The 18,291-nt window shown below is 39.1% G+C and overlaps 1 long non-coding RNA gene across 2 annotated transcripts in view; it reads right to left on the bottom strand.

Moving 5' to 3' along the window:
• The window catches only part of LOC133640958 (uncharacterized), a 168,114-nt gene extending 150,155 nt beyond the window's left edge, over positions 1 to 17,959 (bottom strand). The window contains exon 1 of one of the 2 annotated variants that reach the window (XR_009824234.1): positions 17,855 to 17,959. This is a non-coding gene — a long non-coding RNA (uncharacterized LOC133640958). The remainder of the gene's footprint in view (positions 1 to 17,854) is intronic. The other variant, XR_009824235.1, reaches the window with a different exon arrangement.
• Positions 17,960 to 18,291: the final 332 nt, after the last annotated feature.

An 18,291-nucleotide genomic window follows, 5' to 3' on the forward strand; every position in this document is an offset into this window, starting at 1 on the left:
ATAGTAATGCACTTTTATTTTGAAGGCACGCGTCATAAAGTCCCACATGTGTGGATTACTGATACAACTGCCTCATCACTTTTTGACATTCGTCCACTCACTGTATTGTTAGTGTATTATATTAGTCATGTACTATCAGTGCTACAATAATAGAGGTCATCCAAAAACATGAACATATTTGTTTTGTTCCTATCTACATACATATATACACAGTCAGGGGCGGGCACAGTAGCCAAACTTGTACTCGAGTAAAAGTAAAGTTACTTCAAAGTAATTTGACTCAAGTAAAAGTTAAAAGTAGTCATCCAAATAATTATTTGGGTAACAGGAAGTAATTAGTGGAAAAAAAAATACTCAAGTACTGAGTAACTGGTGAGTAACTTCTGATGTATTTGGTAGCTATTTTTTTATTGGTATACTTTTGCTACAATCACAGTTTTTGTGTGTGTGTTCTAGTACTTCTACCCTTCTTGAGACATCAACAAGGAAAAGTACCTTCCATATGAGGAGCGGTGAACAAGTTAGGACATAAATCATGGTCCCAATACGGAAAACCATTGCATCTAATAGAGAATGTCTCATTTGCACCCCTGGTGGTGAAATATATCACAATGAGGCTGGTCCCAAAAAGGAGGGATTTTTCAAATTGACTCTGTCGGTTTTAAAAGTGCTCCCCCTCTGGTCAACATATGAAACAACAAGTGTGTGGAAAAATTTGAAGTGCTCCCCCTCTGGCCAACATATGAAACAACAAGAGTGTGTAAGAAATTGAAATGCGCCCCCTTTGGCCAAAATTAATACAAAGAAATAAAATAAATATTTATATAGAGACATACTGTAATAACTTGAAGTAAATAATGAAGATTAAAAAACAATTACAAACAAAGAGTTAAAGAAATAAACAAATGAACTCAAAGCAGTCTTTTTCTCACAATGTGTCAACTTTTTTTTAAATATAAAATTGAGAACAATTTCTCGTATTCTTTCTGTTTCTGTAATATTGCAATATTTTCTCGTAAAAATTATCACTTTTTAATGCAAAATGGTGACGTTTGTCATATAAAATTCAGACTTTTATCACAATGTTGCCAATTTTTTGTTGTTCTTGTAAAACAGTAACAATTTTGGAGTACAATTATGACTTTTGTAAAGTAAAATTCTGATTATTATAATATTGCCAACATTTTAAAGTTTTCTTATAAAATTGCGACTTTTGTTGAGTAAAATTACGACTCTTTTCATAGAATCGTCAAAATGTTAAGCTTTGCTTGTAAAATTGCGCCTGTTATTGAGTAAAATTCCAACTTTTATCATAATATTGCACAATTGTTTTTCTTGTAAAATTTTGACTTGCGTTGAGTAAAATTACGACTTTTATTATAATACTGCCAAAATTCTAAGTTTTTCTTGTGAAATTCCAACTAATTTTTCACAACAAGCTTTTTTATGTTTGCATAGTATGCATATATTATTAATGTTGCAAATACAAAGCTTTACATATCTAGAAAGTGTGGTCCTAAAGATGTAGGCATTTTTCGGAGGTCTGAAGAAGGTAACAAATACAAGAACGTGTGTGTGTGTGTGATAATACTAGAGCATGTACTACAAAAGATGCACATTTTACAGTCCCTTGTGATATAACAGGGCTAATGTTAGCATGCCAGCATTCTAACATTAGCATGTGTCACATAATAATAATAATAATAATAATAGATTATAGTCTTCAGTCTCCCGCAACCTCGAAAGTGAAAAGTGGTAGAAAATGACTAGGAATGGCGGAAGCTGGAATCGAACCTGGAACCCTAAAGTAGCTTAGCATGGCCACTCTACCCTCGACACCACACCATCCCCAAGTTAAACGCTTTATTTGCCAGCTCCACTGGAAAAAGTCACACTCTCACCAAGTATATATTTCTAATTTCTAGTCAAACTTTGTACGAGTCACCATCAAACAGTCATTTTTCAGAGAAACATAAGAACTTCTTAGGCAATTCATCTTTTGACTTCACGTTTGACACAAAACTTCACAAAACTAACAACTACAGCTATTAATACGTTTTCATTTCTAATTCCAAAATCACTTTTAAGTTTTTAAAGCTCAACTATATGTCTTATTTCAAGAAATCTTACCAAGACAATTTTGATTTTGACAGATTTTTTTGCTCATTACAATCAAAAATAACTTTAAATTTTTTTTTATTTCTTTAAGAGGGGCATTTTTTTCCCATTATAGGGATGAGCTCTGTTGTTGCTTGCTAGCAATTAGCGCACTAGTTGCCAGCTCGCGATTAAGGCTTTACTTGCCAGCTCATGATTAGCGCTCTAGTTGCCAGCTAGCGATTGACACTCTACTTACTAACCATCGATTAGCACTCAAATTGCCAGCTAGCGACTAGCGCTTTATTTGCCAGCTCACGATTGGCACTCTAGTTGCACACCATGGATTAGCACTCTAATTGCCAGATAGCGACGAGCGCTCTGGTTGCCAGCTTGCAATTAAGGCTCTAGTTGCCAGCTAGCGATTGGCATTATAGTTGCAAACCATCGATTAGCACTCTAATTGCCTGCTAGTGACTAGCACTCTAGTTGCCAGTTAGCAACTAGCGAGATAGATGATAGCTCACGATTAAGGCTGTAATTGCCAGCTAGCAATTGGCGCTCTAGTTGTAAACAATCTGTTAGCACTCTAGTTGCCAATTAGAGACTAGCACTCTTGTTGCCAGCTAGCGATTAACGCTGTAGTTGCCAGCTAGCGATTGCCGCTCTAGTTGTAAACAATCGGTTAGCACTCTAGTTGCCAATTACAGACTAGCACTCTTGTTGCCAGCTAGCGATTAAGGCTGTAGTTGCCAGCTAGCGATTGCCGCTCTAGTTGTAAACAATCGGTTAGCACTCTAGTTGCCAATTAGAGACTAGCACTCTTGTTGCCAGCTAGCGATTAAGGCTGTAGTTGCCAGCTAGCAATTGCCGCTCTAGTTGCAAACAATCGGTTAGCAATCCAGTTGCCGGCTCACGATTAGCGCTCTAGTTGCCAGCTAGCGATTGACACTCTACTTACTAACCATCGATTAGCACTCAAATTGCCAGCTAGCGACTAGCGCTTTATTTGCCAGCTCACGATTGGCACTCTAGTTGCACACCATGGATTAGCACTCTAATTGCCAGATAGCGACGAGCGCTCTGGTTGCCAGCTTGCAATTAAGGCTCTAGTTGCCAGCTAGCGATTGGCATTACAGTTGCAAACCATCGATTAGCACTCTAATAGCCAGCTAGCGACTAGCACTTTAGTTGTCAGTTAGCGACTAGCGCGATAGATGATAGCTCGCGATTAAGGCTGTAATTGCCAGCTAGCGATTGGCGCTCTAGTTGTAAACAAGCGGTTAGCACTCTAGTTGCCAATTAGAGACTAGCACTCTTGTTGCCAGCTAGTGATTAAGGCTGTAGTTGCCAGCTAGCAATTGCCGCTCTAGTTGCAAACAATCGGTTAGCAATCCAGTTGCCGGCTCACGATTAGCGCTCTAGTTGCCAGCTTGCGATTGGCACTCTACTTACTAACCATCGATTAGCACTCAAATTGCCAGCTAGCGACTAGCGCTTTATTTGCCAGCTCACGATTGGCACTCTAGTTGCACACCATGGATTAGCACTCTAATTGCCAGATAGCGACGAGCGCTCTGGTTGCCAGCTTGCAATTAAGGCTCTAGTTGCCAGCTAGCGATTGGCATTATAGTTGCAAACCATCGATTAGCACTCTAATTGCCTGCTAGCGACTAGCACTCTAGTTGCCAGTTAGCAACTAGCGAGATAGATGATAGCTCACGATTAAGGCTGTAATTGCCAGCTAGCGATTGGCGCTCTAGTTGTAAACAATCTGTTAGCACTCTAGTTGCCAATTAGAGACTAGCACTCTTGTTGCCAGCTAGCGATTAACGCTGTAGTTGCCAGCTAGCGATTGCCGCTGTAGTTGTAAACAATCGGTTAGCACTCTAGTTGCCAATTAGAGACTAGCACTCTTGTTGCCAGCTAGTGATTAAGGCTGTAGTTGCCAGCTAGCGATTGCCGCTCTAGTTGTAAAAAATCGGTTAGCACTCTAGTTGCCAATTAGAGACTAGCACTCTTGTTGCCAGCTAGCGATTAAGGCTGTAGTTGCCAGCTAGCGATTGCCGCTCTAGTTGTAAACAATCCGTTAGCACTCTAGTTGCCAATTAGAGACTAGCACTCTTGTTGCCAGCTAGTGATTAAGGCTGTAGTTGCCAGCTAGCAATTGCCGCTCTAGTTGCAAACAATCGGTTAGCAATCCAGTTGCCGGCTCACGATTAGCGCTCTAGTTGCCAGCTTGCGATTGGCACTCTACTTACAAACCATCGATTAGCACTCAAATTGCCAGCTAGCGACTAGCGCTTTATTTGCCAGCTCACGATTGGCACTCTAGTTGCACACCATGGATTAGCACTCTAATTGCCAGATAGCGACGAGCGCTCTGGTTGCCATCTTGCAATTAAGGCTCTAGTTGCCAGCTAGCGATTGGCATTACAGTTGCAAACCATCGATTAGCACTCTAATTGCCAGCTAGCGACTAGCACTTTAGTTGCCAGTTAGCGACTAGCGCGATAGATGATAGCTCGCGATTAAGGCTGTAATTGCCAGCTAGCGATTGGCGCTCTAGTTGTAAACAATCGGTTAGCACTCTAGTTGCCAATTAAAGACTAGCACTCTTGTTGCCAGCTCGTGATGAAGGCTGTAGTTGCCAGCTAGCGATTGGCGCTCTAGTTGTAAACAATCTGTTAGCACTCTAGTTGCCAATTAGAGACTAGCACTCTTGTTGCCAGCTAGTGATTAAGGCTGTAGTTGCCAGCTAGCAATTGCCGCTCTAGTTGCAAACAATCGGTTAGCAATCCAGTTGCCGGCTCACGATTAGCGCTCTAGTTGCCAGCTTGCGATTGGCACTCTACTTACTAACCATCGATTAGCACTCAAATTGCCAGCTAGCGACTAGCGCTTTATTTGCCAGCTCACGATTGGCACTCTAGTTGCACACCATGGATTAGCACTCTAATTGCCAGATAGCGACGAGCGCTCTGGTTGCCAGCTTGCAATTAAGGCTCTAGTTGCCAGCTAGCGATTGGCATTACAGTTGCAAACCATCGATTAGCACTCTACTAGCCAGCTAGCGACTAGCACTTTAGTTGCCAGTTAGCGACTAGCGCGATAGATGATAGCTCGCGATTAAGGCTGTAATTGCCAGCTAGCGATTGCCGCTCTAGTTGTAAACAATCGGTTAGCACTCTAGTTGCCAATTAGAGACTAGCACTCTTGTTGCCAGCTAGCGATTAAGGCTGTAGTTGCCAGCTAGCGATTGCCGCTCTAGTTGCAAACAATCGGTTAGCAATCCAGTTGCCGGCTCACGATTAGCGCTCTAGTTGCCAGCTTGCGATTGGCACTCTACTTACTAACCATCGATTAGCACTCAAATTGCCAGCTAGCGACTAGCGCTTTATTTGCCAGCTCACGATTGGCACTCTAGTTGCACACCATGGATTAGCACTCTAATTGCCAGATAGCGACGAGCGCTCTGGTTGCCAGCTTGCAATTAAGGCTCTAGTTGCCAGCTAGCGATTGGCATTACAGTTGCAAACCATCGATTAGCACTCTAATAGCCAGCTAGCGACTAGCACTTTAGTTGCCAGTTAGCGACTAGCGCGATAGATGATAGCTCGCGATTAAGGCTGTAATTGCCAGCTAGCGATTGGCGCTCTAGTTGTAAACAAGCGGTTAGCACTCTAGTTGCCAATTAGAGACTAGCACTCTTGTTGCCAGCTCGCGATGAAGGCTGTAGTTGCCAGCTAGCGATTGGCGCTCTAGTTGTAAACAATCGGTTAGCACTCTAGTTGCCAATTAGAGACTAGCACTCTTGTTGCCAGCTAGCGATTAAGGCTGTAGTTGCCAGCTAGCGATTGCCGCTCTAGTTGTAAAAAATTGGCTAGCACTCTAGTTGCCAATTAGAGACTAGCACTCTTGTTGCCAGCTAGCGATTAAGGCTGTAGTTGCCAGCTAGCGATTGCCGCTCTAGTTGTAAACAATCGGTTAGCACTCTAGTTGCCAATTAGAGACTAGCACTCTTGTTGCCAGCTAGTGATTAAGGCTGTAGTTGCCAGCTAGCAATTGCCGCTCTAGTTGCAAACAATCGGTTAGCAATCCAGTTGCCGGCTCACGATTAGCGCTCTAGTTGCCAGCTTGCGATTGGCACTCTACTTACTAACCATCGATTAGCACTCAAATTGCCAGCTAGCGACTAGCGCTTTATTTGCCAGCTCACGATTGGCACTCTAGTTGCACACCATGGATTAGCACTCTAATTGCCAGATAGCGACGAGCGCTCTGGTTGCCAGCTTGCAATTAAGGCTCTAGTTGCCAGCTAGCGATTGGCATTACAGTTGCAAACCATCGATTAGCACTCTAATTGCCTGCTAGCGACTAGCACTCTAGTTGCCAGTTAGCAACTAGCGAGATAGATGATAGCTCACGATTAAGGCTGTAATTGCCAGCTAGCGATTGGCGCTCTAGTTGTAAACAATCTGTTAGCACTCTAGTTGCCAATTAGAGACTAGCACTCTTGTTGCCAGCTAGCGATTAACGCTGTAGTTGCCAGCTAGCGATTGCCGCTCTAGTTGTAAACAATCGGTTAGCACTCTAGTTGCCAATTAGAGACTAGCACTCTTGTTGCCAGCTAGCGATTAAGGCTGTAGTTGCCAGCTAGCGATTGCCGCTCTAGTTGTAAAAAATCGGTTAGCACTCTAGTTGCCAGTTAGAGACTAGCACTCTTGTTGCCAGCTAGCGATTAAGGCTGTAGTTGCCAGCTAGCGATTGCCGCTCTAGTTGTAAACAATCGGTTAGCACTCTAGTTGCCAATTAGAGACTAGCACTCTTGTTGCCAGCTAGCGATTAAGGCTGTAGTTGCCAGCTAGCAATTGCCGCTCTAGTTGCAAACAATCGGTTAGCAATCCAGTTGCCGGCTTACGATTAGCGCTCTAGTTGCTAGCTTGCGATTGGCACTCTACTTACTAACCATCGATTAGCACTCAAATTGCCAGCTAGCGACTAGCGCTTTATTTGCCAGCTCACGATTGGCACTCTAGTTGCACACCATGGATTAGCACTCTAATTGCCAGATAGCGACGAGCGCTCTGGTTGCCAGCTTGCAATTAAGGCTCTAGTTGCCAGCTAGCGATTGGCATTACAGTTGCAAACCATCGATTAGCACTCTAATAGCCAGCTAGCGACTAGCACTTTAGTTGCCAGTTAGCGACTAGCGCGATAGATGATAGCTCGCGATTAAGGCTGTAATTGCCAGCTAGCGATTGGCGCTCTAGTTGTAAACAAGCGGTTAGCACTCTAGTTGCCAATTAGAGACTAGCACTCTTGTTGCCAGCTCGCGATGAAGGCTGTAGTTGCCAGCTAGCGATTGGCGCTCTAGTTGTAAACAATCGGTTAGCACTCTAGTTGCCAATTAGAGACTAGCACTCTTGTTGCCAGCTAGCGATTAAGGCTGTAGTTGCCAGCTAGCGATTGCCGCTCTAGTTGTAAAAAATTGGCTAGCACTCTAGTTGCCAATTAGAGACTAGCACTCTTGTTGCCAGCTAGCGATTAAGGCTGTAGTTGCCAGCTAGCGATTGCCGCTCTAGTTGTAAACAATCGGTTAGCACTCTAGTTGCCAATTAGAGACTAGCACTCTTGTTGCCAGCTAGTGATTAAGGCTGTAGTTGCCAGCTAGCAATTGCCGCTCTAGTTGCAAACAATCGGTTAGCAATCCAGTTGCCGGCTCACGATTAGCGCTCTAGTTGCCAGCTTGCGATTGGCACTCTACTTACTAACCATCGATTAGCACTCAAATTGCCAGCTAGCGACTAGCGCTTTATTTGCCAGCTCACGATTGGCACTCTAGTTGCACACCATGGATTAGCACTCTAATTGCCAGATAGCGACAAGCGCTCTGGTTGCCAGCTTGCAATTAAGGCTCTAGTTGCCAGCTAGCGATTGGCATTACAGTTGCAAACCATCGATTAGCACTCTAATTGCCTGCTAGCGACTAGCACTCTAGTTGCCAGTTAGCAACTAGCGAGATAGATGATAGCTCACGATTAAGGCTGTAATTGCCAGCTAGCGATTGGCGCTCTAGTTGTAAACAATCTGTTAGCACTCTAGTTGCCAATTAGAGACTAGCACTCTTGTTGCCAGCTAGCGATTAACGCTGTAGTTGCCAGCTAGCGATTGCCGCTCTAGTTGTAAACAATCGGTTAGCACTCTAGTTGCCAATTAGAGACTAGCACTCTTGTTGCCAGCTAGCGATTAAGGCTGTAGTTGCCAGCTAGCGATTGCCGCTCTAGTTGTAAAAAATCGGTTAGCACTCTAGTTGCCAGTTAGAGACTAGCACTCTTGTTGCCAGCTAGCGATTAAGGCTGTAGTTGCCAGCTAGCGATTGCCGCTCTAGTTGTAAACAATCGGTTAGCACTCTAGTTGCCAATTAGAGACTAGCACTCTTGTTGCCAGCTAGTGATTAAGGCTGTAGTTGCCAGCTAGCAATTGCCGCTCTAGTTGCAAACAATCGGTTAGCAATCCAGTTGCCGGCTTACGATTAGCGCTCTAGTTGCTAGCTTGCGATTGGCACTCTACTTACTAACCATCGATTAGCACTCAAATTGCCAGCTAGCGACTAGCGCTTTATTTGCCAGCTCACGATTGGCACTCTAGTTGCACACCATGGATTAGCACTCTAATTGCCAGATAGCGACGAGCGCTCTGGTTGCCAGCTTGCAATTAAGGCTCTAGTTGCCAGCTAGCGATTGGCATTACAGTTGCAAACCATCGATTAGCACTCTAATAGCCAGCTAGCGACTAGCACTTTAGTTGCCAGTTAGCGACTAGCGCGATAGATGATGGCTCGCGATTAAGGCTGTAATTGCCAGCTAGCGATTGGCGCTCTAGTTGTAAACAATCGGTTAGCACTCTAGTTGCCAATTAGAGACTAGCACTCTTGTTGCCAGCTCGCGATGAAGGCTGTAGTTGCCAGCTAGCAATTGGCGCTCTAGTTGTAAACAATCGGTTAGCACTCTAGTTGCCAATTAGAGACTAGCACTCTTGTTGCCAGCTAGCGATTAAGGCTGTAGTTGCCAGCTAGCAATTGCCGCTCTAGTTGCAAACAATCGGTTAGCAATCCAGTTGCCGGCTCACGATTAGCGCTCTAGTTGCCAGCTTGTGTTTGGCACTCTAGTTGCTAACCATCAATTAGCGCTCTAGTTGCCAGCCAGCAACCAGAACTCTAGTTGCCAGTTCACAATTAATGGTGTATGTTGCCAGCTCGTTATTAACGCTCTGGTTGTCAGCTAGCGATTTGCACTCTGGTTGCTAACCATCGATCAGCACTCTGTTTGGCAGCTAGCGATTAGCGTGCTATTTGCCAGCTCGGTACACCACTTCAATTATTTGAATATCTTAGTACTGCACAATACCTTGAGGTAGCTTTTATGTCTAGTTGAATACAAAACCACATTTTTACAAGATACCCAAGTCTGTGGTCCTTGGTCCTGGACAAGACTTAAGACCCCTGTTTTAGTGTATGTAAATGGGGGGCCCTTGTGTATGGGGCGTAAGTCACCACCCAAATGGGCACATAATGTTGACGTGTACTTACGCCGCGTGTTGACACGTGTGTGTACGATGTGTACGGTGTGTTTTCGCCCAACATGGCGTGACGGGGCAGGACAGGCCTGGAGGGGCACAGCAAGGACGCCGCGACGCGCAATAAAAGTGTCATTTTTCACCTCCTCTCTAAACAGGTCGTAACGTTGAGATGAGCCATGGCCTATTACGGGGCCCCGCCAGTAAACACGGCATTGAGCGCGCGGGGACGGAACCAATGAGGAGCGCGCCGCGCGGCGTCTGGACTAGCTCGGGCCCTTAGTAACCCGGGTGTGTTATGGCGGAGCCTGGGAACAGACACTTGTCAAGCTGTCGGGCCATGCAGGCACAAACTTTGCTTTCAGACTCCTGAATATTAGCGAGGTTCTGGGACAGCTTTATTGCTTTGACAAACACCATTTCTCTGCGGGCTGGAGGTGGGAGGACCAGACAAGCGTGTACGCCTGCCTTGATGGCCGCTCAACTCTCTCCTCCTCTGCCTGACTCCTCGTTCACCCTCCATTGTGCACCCGACAGTTCAGCCAGCAGTCAGGGGTCCCGATTGGAGCGAGGGCAAAAAGGCTGCAGAAATATCGGTCCTCATAATGAAATACGTCTTTCTCGCTCCATGCACGGATTTACAAGCGGGTGAATCAGCCTTTGGACAGAATCCTCGCCATAATGCACGAATAAAAAAGAAAAAAGAAAAGTGGCCCAATCTTAATTCCCTGGCTCTCTTTAGAAGGAAGGAAGGCACACACGCCCTCTTGTGAACAAAGGGAGTATTGCAGAAAGTCACATGGTACGATATGAAATGAATAAATACATCCTAAATGTTCCATTAATTATATGAGTCATTAACTTTAATGTAAAAAGTACATTTAATTATTTCAATATTGAATTAATTGATTATTTGATTTATTCATGCATGCTTTAATAATTATTTAAATGCTCATTTCGCTATTCAATAATTATTTTTTTTTATGATTAATGACATATTTACCTTATTCTAACATGCCAAAGGCTGTTCACCTTGGAGACCTGCTGCGGATATGGGTACGGCCTGGCGCAAGATTTACACCTTCTCCCCCCCGTGTCCCCGAAAGCCTATCTCAGCTGCATTCGGGCGGAAGGTGGGGTACACCCTGGCTATTCAATAATTATTTTTTTTATGATTAATGACATATTTAATTATTTAATGAACTTGTGTTTTATGGAGTGAAAATGTGAAAAATTAAATTGAAAAGCATCTTCATCCATCCATTTTCTACCGCTTATTCCCTTCGGGGTCGCGGGGGGCGCTGGAGCCTATCTCAGCTACAATCGCATCTTAAAATAATTAATTATTGTGTCATTACCTAATTATAACTGGAACCAAATACACACGTGTGTTTACGTTTGTATTCAAGGTAAAAATTACATTCAATTATTTAGTTATTGACTTATTTAAATTAATTAATTATGGACTTCATTGATTGATGTTTTAGTTAATTATTCAAATAATTATTTCACAATCCATTTAAAAAAAAAAATGATTTAGTGACTTAATTATTTGATAAAACTGTTATGGATGTTCAAAGGGAAAAAACTTATATAAAACAATCACTTAAATGTATCATTAGTTATATACAATTTGAACTAAATACATAAATGTGTCATTACATGTGTCATAAATTAATTTAAATGTAATTATTGAATTAATTCATCAATTTATTGATTTCATTAAAGTTTTATGATCCAATTTTTTTAAACATTTTTTTTTAAATGATTTAATGACCTATTTAAATATTTCATGGAATGTCAAATGAGACCATATCAAATAAATAACTTCTCTTTGAATAATTTCAATATTAGATTATTTTATATTTCACAATTAGACACAGATTTCTATATTTGATGATTTCATTAATTATTTAATTACTTAAATAACTAATTAATTAATTAATTAATTTCATGAACCTTTGTTTTACGGGGGATCAATTTGGACAATATCATAAATAAAAATTCTAAAATGTACTTAAATGTGTCATTATTTATAATTTATATCATATAAAAAGTACATTTAATTATTCAATTCTTATTCATTATTTCAATATTTAACAAATTCTTGATTTTTTTAGTTGATGACTTAATCATTTAATGATTTAGGTTATGTCACAATTTATTAATTATTTAAATGATAATATATATATATATATATATATATATATATATATATATATATATATATATATATATATATATATATATATATATATATATATATATATATAAAAACCCTATATTTAATTATTTCATAAAAGTGTGTCTTATTGAGAGTCAAAGGTGAATCAATTAAATACATAATGTCTTTAATTATGTGTCATAATTAATTGGAATTAAATTAAATATTTAGATAATTGATTAATCAATAATTTCATTAATTGATTTCATTATTTGATGTTTTAAATACTTATATAAATAATTGTTTTACAATGTAAGATTTTTATTATGATTTAATGACATTTAATTTCTAATGAACATGTCAATTTAAAATTAAATGAATACACCTTTAAATAATTACTTGTCAATAATTATTTTGAATAAAATACATGGGTGTTATAAAATGTGTCATTCATTTATTCAATGTAAACATTTTTGATTATTCAATCATTTACTTAAATAATTCAATTTAATTGATTTCATTATTTGATGATTTTACAAATGTATTGACTTAAATAAATGTTTATATATATATGCACACACACAAACGTACCTTATCCTGTAAAGTAAAGGGAAACTGGAAACATATACAGACATATAAAGGTAAATAATGACAGGTGGCACAATTCTTAAAACTCACATTCTGTCTTTATATGAAATTTGTCAGCACTTTTTAAAGTAAAAATCCACAAAAAAATCAGTTGCTGGAACTCTAGTTAACTATGTACAGCCAAATTAAGACAATACTACCTTTTTTGGTGCATGTAGACATGCTGAATGTGTGAGTGGGCCAGTGACGTTAGGTCAATGCAGTTGTTTCCAAGTAGTGGGGCGGGCATTACAAAACACAAATGTTGCTGATTAATTAGAATTTATTATTTATTAAATTAATTTAATTTAATTTTTCAGTATAATTTTTTAAAAATATTTTAAATAAAGATTTCCATTATTATTAATTTCAGGCAAATTGATGCACTTTAAATCTTTTCTATTACAGGCTAAACATTTTAATAGTTAGTCTTTGTTGTAAGTTGACCTACATTTCTTTAAAAAAAAAAAGTGCATTAATACAAATACATTGTTATTTATACTATTTATAGTCGTGGCGGAGTGTGTGTGTGTGTGTAATAATATAATAATTACAATGATGATAATAACAATGATGATAATAACAATAATAATAATAATGACGATAATAATAATATAATAATAATGATAAGTAATAATAAAGACCGCAATTGTAGAGGAGAGCGGGGTATAATGCTAACAACACGTGAACATAAAAAAATAAATAAAACAATATAAAGTAAAAACTAGAATAAATTATAGAGGACTTGTAGGTGGTTTGTGGGGCCTTACAGTGTTTAAAAATCATCCTGGGTCTGTTTATAAAAAAAAAAAAAAAAAGGGACGGTGCTCAAATTCTCCCTAAATTATCATAAAAATGAGGAAGACGTTTTGGTCCAGGCGGTGTTGCGCAACAGCGAGCGGTATAAAAGCTCCACATGCAATCTTTTCATAAGACCTGTGTGTTTAAATCCGGTGTCACTCCTGATTTGTGGCAATCATAATGCATCGCCGCCAGTCAGCACCATGACTGTCCATGTGGTGGCGCTGCAAAGTTTCCAACAAACTTGTTTTTTTTTTTCCCCCCAAATGGGCGAGAAGAGAAATGTACGTGTTAAAACAACATTTCAGCGTGACTGGCTGCACAAGTGAAGGCTGCAAACGTCCTCCGTCCCGCTGTTCAGGGGACACAATGATGGATCGGAGCCGCCCGCTTGCCAAATTGTACAACTCTGTTCCACATTGCAGGGCGCATCAAAACCTGTCATATGGTTTTCACTGCTTTGCGACGCAAACTTTTTTCCGTGGCGTTGGATTCCGGACGCGCCTCGTTCCACTCCTCAGCTGACATCGGGTCCTAGTTTAATGGAGGCAAAGACAGACGACTTCTGGGACAGCTGATTAAAAAACATTTTTTATGTGCGCAAGGGCGATGACTAGAGATGTCCGATAATGGCTAATTAATAATTAGCGGGGGGTGTATGTTGTAGCGTCCCGGAAGAGTTAGTGCTGCAAGGGGTTCTGGGTATTTGTTCTGTTGTGTTTATGTTGTGTTCCGGTGCGGATGTTCTCCCGAAATGTGTTTGTCATTCTTGCTTGGTGTGGATTCACAGTGTGGCGCATATTTGTAACAGTGATAAAGTTTATACGGTCACTCTCAGTGTGACCTGTATGGCTGTTGACCAAGTATTCACTTGTGTGTGTGTGAGAAGCCGTAGATAATATGTGACTGGGCCGGCACGCAAAGGCAGTGCCTTTAAGGTTTATTGGCACTCTGTAATTCTTCTTGTGTCAGTGTACACAGCAGCAATTTAAAAAGTCATAAATTTTACTTTTTGAAACCGATACAGATAATTTTGAAACCGATATCAATATATTCCGCTATTACATTTTAAAGCATTCATCATCTCTAGCGATGACATCATCGCATCGGAGAACAACTTATTTATTTATTATTTGGCCTTGCCTCCTCAACGCGGCTAACGTCCCTCCACAGTGCAAAGCGCACCTCTAAGTCTGTAATCCTCGCCGCCGTGACGCCAGAGGTTTCTTACAAATATCATCATCGCAGGAAGACGAGGAATAGCTAAACATGCTACGCCGCAGGAGGACATGCTAACCACTAACCGCGAGCTAAAGCTCTTGAATGTAAACAAAGGCGGGCGGATCGAAACGAATATCGACAGTAACGATACCAAGTAGGGATAGGTACCGTTCGCATTTGAACTGATTCCCGGTAGTTGGGAATGAATTCCAATACTCAACACACAACAGTACCTATGTTTGGTACTATTGTGTGTTTTTGATAATTAAATCTAATTTTTTATTGCAACATTTAAAATTGAGCTGATTACGACAATTGTTATATCTTGTTTTGTTATCACATTTCTGGGCCTCATTTGCAAGTGTGACACAAAGTTGCAAACACATTTGCAAGATGGCAGTAGTGTGTAGTTTATGGCGCGTTTTTCCTCGGTTTTTTGTTGCGCCCTAAGAAGTGTTAATACTGTAAGTATGAGGGCTGTTAATCTTTGGGCACCACACAATTTGATTCGATTCGTGGGGGTAACGATTCGATTCAAAACGATTCTCGATTTAAAATATATACTTTTTTTTTTTTTATAAAGTTAAAGTTAAAGTACCAATGATTGTCACATTGGGTGCCACTTCTATGATTAACTATATTCCTCCATAAAATACAGTAGATAAACAGCTTTGATACATTTCTATATTACCTAAAATAAAACTGGTCTTTGATACAATTTTACCCTGTGGAGGGGGGCGTGGTCGGCGCGCCTCCTGCGGGAAGGGCGTGTGTATGGACCGGCTTCGAAGCAGCTGACAGGTGAGTGGATTGCCCAGCTGAGGCGGGTTATCTAATCACCTGTCTCCTTTATCAGCAGGGGCCGAGGGGAGAAAAAGACACACACGAGCGAGAAGGAGGCGGCTGGCGACATTTCCCACAACAAATATAGACAAATAAAAAGACTTGTTAACCCTAGATCCCAGGAACCCACCCACACAGAGACTTCCACAACCCAAACATTTATTAAAGTAGCTGGACAGAACAGATTTTATAAACAAAAAAAATACATAAAAAAAAAAAAAATAAAAAAAAAAATATATATATAACAATTTATTATATGTATATCATATATACATATTTATATTTTTTTTAAATCTATATTTTTCTTTTTTTGAATCAAATAAGATTTGCTACAAATAAGAATTTTTTTTTTTTTACACCCTTAGTAATTATTGTACTAACTATGCATTAGCTGTTTGATGGTAACGTAGTTGTAGTTCTCAATAACACATTTGGAGGTGTTGAAATGACCATGTGAAATCGTTAATGCTCACCAGTGGCCTATTAGCATCAAGCGAGAGCATTTTCTGGAAAATGTAGCATTTTTTTGAGTCAATTTCTTTGTTGGCATTGAAAACTGCAACATGATTGAAAAAGTAGTTGGTCTGAGTCCGCTCTCAGTGCTGCTGGAGTGATCGCCAAGTGCAACCAGATTCTTGGGGGTAACGATTTGATTCAGAATCGATTCTTGATTTAAAACAATTCTCGATTCAATAGCAATTTTTTTTTTTTTTTATAACATTGAGTAACAGTTCCATAATACATTACACTACGCCGTTAAAAAGATGAACAGCTGTAACAAATTTCTATACTATAAAAAAAACAAAAAAGGTTTTTTGTTTTTTTAATAAAATTCTACCCAAATATTTAAGAAAGTGGCTGGACAGGACAGATTTTTTTTCAGCAAAATTGTTTTTTTTGGATTTCTTTGAATCGAGTAAGAATTGTTACCAATGCGAATCGTGAGTACATTTTTTAATTTTTTTTTTAAACATTTAGTACCAGTTCTATGATTAACTACATTCCGCCATTAAAAAGATAAACAGCTGTAATAAATGTATGTATTATTTAAAAGAAAAATGTTTCTTTTTATTCATTAAAAAAAAGGACAGATTGTTTTAGGCAAAAAATAAAAATAAAATTAAAATAAATGAAAAAAATAAATGAATCGATTTTGGATTTCTTTGTTTTGATTAAGAAGCTGTAATAAATGTATGTACTATTTAAAATATTTTTTTTTCTTTTTATTCATTAAAAAAAAAGGACAGTTTTAGGCAAAAAATAACAAAATAAAAATAAATTCAAAAAATAAATGAATCGATTTTTGATTTCTTTGAATCGATTAAGAATTGTTACCAATAAGAATTGCGATTCATTCGAAAATTTAATTTTTTTCATGTTTTGAGGAACAAAAGTAAAGTGTGTTGAAGTGATGCTCAAAGTAGCCAGATAATAATGTTTCACTTTTCAAGCAGCTGTCAAATGTAGAGAAATCATCAAACCCCCCGCATTACCACACCAGGTGGTAGGACCGGTGTTAATAGACGTATTTAGCACAAAATAGCAGTGTGGAGCAGTTTGAACTTAGCATCTACTAAATGAAAAAAAAGTGTGTTACAGAATCATTTCCATATATTACAACATGTGACACTGATATTGTATCCAACAGTATTGATGCAAATAAGACCATTTCGAGCTGGCAGTGTGATTTACCAAGACAAACTGTTCTGTAAATAATGTAAATAATTCAATGTATATACTCTGATGATTAACTTGTGTGATGACTGTATTATGCTGATAGTATATATTATGCTGTATTATGCTGATAGTATATATTTGTACCATGAATTGATTAACGTGGACCCCGACTTAAACAAGTTGAACAACTTATTCGGGTGTTACCATTTAGTGGTCAATTGTACAGAATATGTACTGTACTGTGCAATGTACTAATAAAAGTCTCAATCAATCAATTAATCTGCGGCCGCCATGTTTAGTACGTTTGGAATCTCAGGGAAAACTGGCACAGTTACGCACAAACGGCAGGGGGATGATTGCGCTGCAAAGACATACAACTAGGAGAGAGAATATTCCTTGTCAACATGTTTGGATTGTCAGAAATAAAAATATTAGACATAGCGTATATTAAGCAAGGCTATTTTGTCATTTTATAGGTAAAAAAAATCCAATAGATGCGTTTTGGTGTCTGTTTTATGTGTTTTTCTTTTTTTAGTGGTGCGCAAAAAACCTTACTGGCAGTATAACCTCGAATGATGACTTAGATATTGAAGTACATGAGAAAGCTGTTTACTGTTTGTCTTTTTGTCACAAAGTTTATGAGCCAGAAGACTCCTAACTGATGTGGAACTGAAAGACAAACAATAAACGTGTTCTTCTATGGATAAATGTGTGATAAATGTTCATCTCAGAGGACAAAGCAGTTACATAAGGACCACAACATTAACTTTTTGCAATAGTTTAAATATTTTAAGAACTACTCATAATCAATGAAGTTCATGAATAGAATATATTAATTAAACTTACCAACGCAGCTTCTTGAAGGCCCAACAGCGATGGAGAGAGATGTTTGTAGACCACATTGTCACATCCCATACACATGTCAAAACAAGATGGCTTCTTCTTCTTGTTTTCTGGCGGGTTGCAGCCATAGCTTAAAAGGTGCATACTGCCACCTACTGTACTGGAGTATGTAACATGGCCTTATCATCTATATTTTCTTTACCTTATTATTACTAATGACAATAAATATATGTACATGTAAATATGTATATCTATCCATCTATCTATTGAGTATATAAATATATAAATATATACACCCACCCCATAAAAATCTATCAAAATATCCATATATGCCTATATGTCTATTAAGAAAAATAATTAAAAATAAAAATTACATAAAAAATGAATAAATAACAATAATAATAATAAACAAACAAAAAAAACCAAGCGGTTGAAAATTG

Source organism: Entelurus aequoreus, linkage group LG23 (assembly GCF_033978785.1).
Source record: "Entelurus aequoreus isolate RoL-2023_Sb linkage group LG23, RoL_Eaeq_v1.1, whole genome shotgun sequence".
Lineage (NCBI taxonomy): Eukaryota > Metazoa > Chordata > Actinopteri > Syngnathiformes > Syngnathidae > Entelurus > Entelurus aequoreus.